The following is a 6,000-nucleotide window of genomic DNA, read 5'->3' on the forward strand; positions in this document are numbered from 1 at the left end:
GCATCATGCACGAGAATATGATTAAAATGGGAAAATGTGTGTGGCATATTTGTTACAACAGTGAAAAATTTAAAAGAGGATAAATAAATAAGAAAACACATAAATTTACCAAATTGGAGGGAAAAGATAAATCATATAGGCAGAAAAATTCCAACTACTTCCCTTAGCTACAGCTTCCACAGGAGTAGAAGCATAATTGAAAGCTGTGCATGGTGATTTCCCCACAAACTATATCATGAGGAAAACATCAGACATGTTTTAATATGGGGCAGCCTCCAAAATGCCTGCCCTGCACTTCCCAGAATCTCAAGGTCATTAAAAGCAAGGAAAGTTGGGGAAACTGTAAGAGGCCAGAGGAACCTAAAAGGCCTTGTAGACTAAATGTCATGTGCCATTTGCTCTGTATGGTGACACAGAGAAGGGAAGCTAGGTACAAACTGAGAAAATCTGAGCATGACCTTTAATTAAAAATACTATATGAATGTTAGTTCCTTAATTATAACAAGTGCACCAACTGATGTAAGATGTTAATAGGGAAAACTGGGCTCAGGGTAAAAGGGAATGCTCTGTCCTGTCTTCTTATTTTTCTGTAAATATAAGGCTATTCTACAAAATAAAGTCTATTCAAAGGTGATGGAGGCTATGGTGCCCACAGGGCTACACCTGCCTGGCATGGACTGCCCAGAGCCCGGACAGAGCCCTGAGGGAGTGAGGGGATGGGGGCCTCCCGAAGCTTCGTGGTGGAGGATCAGCTGGCACAGCCGGAAGCAGGGCTGCACACAAGTCACCACCTGCCCCACAACCAGGAGGTGCCCAGCTGAGAGAAGACCGGGACCAAGGTGCATGAACCCAGAGAGCACAATGGGCGGGTGGCACGCATTGCCTGGGCCCGGAGAGCAACTGCATGATGACCACCACGCCTGTGGGCGGACCCCGAAGGGCCCGTGTGGGCACCTGTGTTCATCACCCTTTGGATCTATCTGGCTGCCCACTGTGTGTGCTGGGACCCCAAAGAGGAAAAGCACATGGGGCAGCCACTTCCGGGTCATGGACATATGACCCCTGGAGCAGGACAGGTGGCTGTGCAAGGGCGTAGAGAAGCCCCTTGGCTTCACCATCCTTGGCCTGGCCTGGCCTCCTGGCCTCTGGCTCCTGCAACTTCAGGTGTGAGGACTGCTCAGCCTGCACCAAGGAAGTGGAGGCCCGGAGGCACCGATGCCATGGGGCTCCAAGATGCCCTCTGGGGGACCGGTGGTCGCGTCCAGCAGGAGCTATGGCTGGGTGCGCAGGGTCTGCTTCTCTGCTGGAGCCATGTGGCCTGAGGTCATGCTGACCAGAGCATGACCGTGGGCGCCTGGCCTCTGACATGCCACCGCTGTGGGCTGCACCTTCCTACCAGAGAACAGTCTGGTAGCAATGGCTACGCTTGGGTCCTGGTGCTGTTCACCGTAGATGGTACTGCGAGGACGCTGAGCAGGGAGGGCAGCTGGACATGGCCCAGCAGAGCTGGCAGTGCTGCCTCCCGGCCCGTGGGCACTTCCAGAACTTCGGCCAGAAGGTGCGCCCTGAGGTCCTGGGCTCCCTGCACAGCGCAGCACCAGCCGGCGCTCCGGGCCCAAGGAAAAAGGCCAAGGGCACGTGGGTCAGCACCATGGGTAGTGCCTGCAAACAGGGTATCTGGGAGGTGAGGAGCCTGGAGTCAGCTTTGAAGAGCCTGAAGGTCAAGTGACCTGCCAGGAATACCTGCCTCATCCCAGCTGCTGAGGACACAGGGTGAGTAGGATCAGGAGGCTAAGGGTTGCCTTGCTGCATGTTTGTGGGGTGCCACCAGGGCCCCCCACAGGGGCTGTTTCCTCAGGAGTGGGGGGTGGGGTGGGGAGGTGTGCTGGTTTGAAAGGATCTATGTCCCCTAGAAAAGTCATGTTTTAATCCTAATCCCATTTTGTAAAGGCAGCCATTTCTTCTAATCCCTATTCATGCTGTATGTTTGAAACTGTAATTAGATCATCTCCCTGGAGATGTAACCCAATCAAGAATGGTGGTTAAGCTGGATGAGGGGAGATGTGTCTCCATCCATTTGGGTAGGGTCTTGATTGGCTTGCTGGAGTCCTTTTTATAAAAGAGGAAACATTTTGGAGAATGTTTCATCTCCAAAAGCCAGCGACCTTTGGAGATGAAGAAGGAAAATGCCTCCTGGGGAGCTTCATGAAACAGGAAGCCAGGAGAGAAAACCAGCAGATGACACCATGCTCATCATATGCCTCTCCAGCTGAGAGATAAACCCTGACTGTGTTAGCCATGTGCATTCTCACTTGAGAGAGAAACCTTGAACATCAGCCTTCTTGAACCAAGGTATCTTTCCCTAGATGCCTTTGGTTGGACTTTTCTATAGACTTGTTTTAATTGGGACATTTTCTCAGCCTTAGAACTATAAGGTAGCAACTTATTAAGTTCCCCTTTAAAGCCATTCCCTTTCTGGTCTATTGCATTCCAGCAGCTAGCAAACTAGAACAGGAGGTATTTCACTTAGTGAAGAAACATGTGCCATGTTTTCAGAAAAATATTTTCATTTATTGTAAAAATTGTCCCAAAACATCTGCTGGTCATGAACTACTTGAAAACATGGAGATAATAAAAATGTAATCGTGGGGATAAAAGCAAAATGAACTACTTGAAAACATGGAGATAATAAAAATATAATCGTGGGAATAAAAGCAATGGAGTGCTGTCCCTGTTTCAATACAGAGGAGCCTCAAAAACTGTGAAGAAGTGACATGAGAGAACCAGTCACAGAGAATCATTTTATGTGAGTGCATTTTTAAGAATTGTCCAAATAGGTAAATTTATATGGACAAAAAGTAGAATATTGGTTACCTAGAAATAAGAGGTAGAGGTTGAGGAAAGAAAGCAAATGAGGAGGGAGAGGCTTTGTTGGATGATCGATAGGTGCCAAAATTGCATTATGAGCATGTTTGCACAAATGCATAAATATGTCACCTATTGTTCCCTGATGTTGGAGAGTCCAGTTTCCTTAATGACTGGGATGAAGTTCCTGGGTCTGAAGAGAGAGAAAAGGACTCTGGGTTCATCACAGCCTTGCACCCACTCCATCCTCACAAGTCAGGGGAAAACACATGACCCAGAAACCCCCTTATTGGGATATGGTGCATTTACCATAGTTTATTCAGAACTTTGAAGAAGGGGCCTGTTCAAGAGTAAGACATTTTTTCTCATGTTTCCCCCTTTCATTCTGTTTGAGAGCGGGACAGAAGAGACTGTTCAGAGAATGTGCCTGGCCCCCACAGAGTAGAATTAGAGAGCAGGAGAAAACCCTGCACAGCCTCTAGTTGGGAATCCAAGGAAACAGGCTCCTTCCCTCTCAGGAGAGAAACATATAGCAATCTTATTTCCTCTTATTCCCTCTCACACACCACATCCTATCACAGCACAGTCAGCCTTAAGCACCATTCTCAGCCTTGATGGGACAATGGTCCATCCTAGAAGGGCCCAGGAATTTGATTCACAGAAAGACCATTGTTCTAGTTTGCTAGCTGCCAGAATGCAATATACCAGAAACGGAAGGCTTTTGAAAAGAGGAATTTAATAAGTTGCAACTTCACAGTTTATAGGTTGTGGAAATGTCCCAAGTAAGCAAGTCTATAGAAATGGCATCTATAGGCATTCAGGGAAAGATACCTTGGTTCAAGAAGTCTGATGAAGTTCAGGGTTTCTCTCTCAAGTGAGGAGGCACATGGCAAACACAGTTAGAGTTTCTCTCTCATCTGGAAAGGCACATGGCGAACACGATGTCATCTGCTAGCTTTCTCTCCTGGCTTTCTGTTTCATGAAGCTCCCCAGGAGGTATTTTACTTCTTCATCTCCAAAGGTCGTTGGCTGGTGGACTCTTTGCTTCTTGTGGATATGTCATTCTGCTCTCTCAGAATCTCTTGCTTTCTCCAAAATGTTTCCTCTTTTATAGGATTTCCATAAACTAATCAAGATCCACCTAATGGGTGGAGACACGTCTCTACCTTACCCATCTTAACAACCACTCTTGATTGAGTTACATCTCCAGGGAGATGATCTCATTATAGTCTCAAACATACAATACTGAATAGGGATTAGAAGAAATGGCTGCCTTTACAAAATGGGATTAGGATTAAAACATGTCTTTTCTAGGGTACATACATCCTTTCAATACAGCACAATCATCATGGTCAGAAAAGAAAGATGGGCTTCTCCTGCTCTTCCACCCTGAGGAGATGACAAGCTTATGGCCACCCAGGGAGCAGCCAGAAACCCATGGCCCTGAGAGGGTCCTCAGAGATGGGTGGGCGTAGAAGATAGATGATAAGCATCCAGAGCAGATTGGATGTCTGGGGAAGGGCAGGGGCATTGAAGTTGCAAAAAAGAGAGAGGTCAAGAAGGAGACACTGAGTTTCCAGATTTCCTAACTAATAACTTTACTGACTTCTCACACATTTTATAATTATTCTAAAGACCTGTAAATACACATGCATGGGTGCTGGAGCAGGCAGCAGGGGATAGGACATGAACATGTCTTTGTGGAGACCAAGATTCAATCTCTAATATGTAGCAATCCTATTCCCTCTTTCCCTATTTTGTTAACTATACATCACAAATCTATAAACTTGAGGTTTCCTAGGGAAAATTGCAGGCACCTCCCAAAACTCACCAAAGTGTCACCCACTTCTGTGTCCAAGGACCAGGGAGTAGATCCTCTGTCAGGGGAAGGCCTGGGTGGTTGTCAGCTCTGGGTGTCCCCATGGGAGGAAGCACCAGCTGTGACCTCTCTTGCAGGCCAGTGAGCAAGGGCCTGGGGACCATTCAGTTCCAATCACTTGGGTTTCATCAGTCCCCTGAGAGGACCCACAGCACCCCCCGGTGGCTCCCATGGGTCAAAGGTGCATGCTCCCATCTCACTCAAGAATTAATCATTGAAACGTTAGTGATCAATGAAAGGGAGGGGTAAGGGGTATGGTATGCATGAATTTTTTCTGTTTTCTTTTTATTTCTTTTTCTGAAATGATGCAAATGTTCTAAGAAATGATCATGATGATGAATATATAACTATGTGATGATATTGTGAGTTATTGATTATATAACAAGATTGAAATGATCATATGGTAAGAATGTTTGTGTTTGTATGTGGTTATATTTCATAAGTAAATTGAAAAAATAAAAATAAAAAAGAATTAATCATCAATTCATCTTTCATTTTCATTTCTCCTGTTTTTCCCAGGCCAACCAATATCCATTGCTTGTTTCTTCATCTCTTTCTGTTCATACTTATTTCTCAAATTACTGTTGAATATCTGTCACAATGTCTGTATTTCAATTTCAGTGTTCCTCATCTTAACTGTTGACCTCAGTGTTTCCAATGACTAAGGAAATTTCACCCACGTCCACCTGACTCTGTATCAGTTACGTATGTTGAATCTCAAATAGAATAAAGAGCAAATTTAAGGAAGGAATCATTTTCATACTTTACATCAAGGGCTTTTCAATAGAAAACACAGACAATGACTGAACGAGTATCACAGGATTTTCGTCCATATCTGAGTCCACCCAGCACAGATGTGAGACTCTGGGGAATGAGACAGAGTCGGTGAATCCAGGAGCCTTTACAAGCTGGGAAGTCCTGAGTGGCTCCACCTGAGGTGGTGTCTCCTACCCTGCTCATGGGCAGTGATTCCCAGAGCTTATGATGAGGCTCCAGGTCAGCTCCATGTCCCCAAGAATTGTGTGTGTGTGTGTGTGTGTGTCTGTGTGTTTAGGCTGAAGTTCTGGTTTGGTAGCCAGAGGCCCTTTTGTCTCTTCATCCCAGTGTAGTCCGTGCCACTGTCAGTGACCCATCAGTCAGGTCAGAGATGTCTACAGAGTAAAAGAGTTACAAAGATGTTCCTTGAAAGAATTTTGGAACCTTTAAGCACTTTGGAAGAATTTCATATTAAGTATGAAATATTAAGTAAATAATAT

The 6,000-nt window shown here is 45.7% G+C and overlaps 1 pseudogene; it reads right to left on the reverse strand.

Annotated features, from left to right (window-relative positions):
- Nucleotides 1–1,368, reverse strand: part of LOC143651350 (keratin, type I cytoskeletal 18-like) — a 57,960-nt pseudogene extending 56,592 nt beyond the window's left edge.
- Nucleotides 1,369–6,000: the final 4,632 nt, after the last annotated feature.

The sequence above is a fragment of the Tamandua tetradactyla genome, chromosome 12, assembly GCF_023851605.1.
Source record: "Tamandua tetradactyla isolate mTamTet1 chromosome 12, mTamTet1.pri, whole genome shotgun sequence".
NCBI classification, from domain to species: domain Eukaryota; kingdom Metazoa; phylum Chordata; class Mammalia; order Pilosa; family Myrmecophagidae; genus Tamandua; species Tamandua tetradactyla.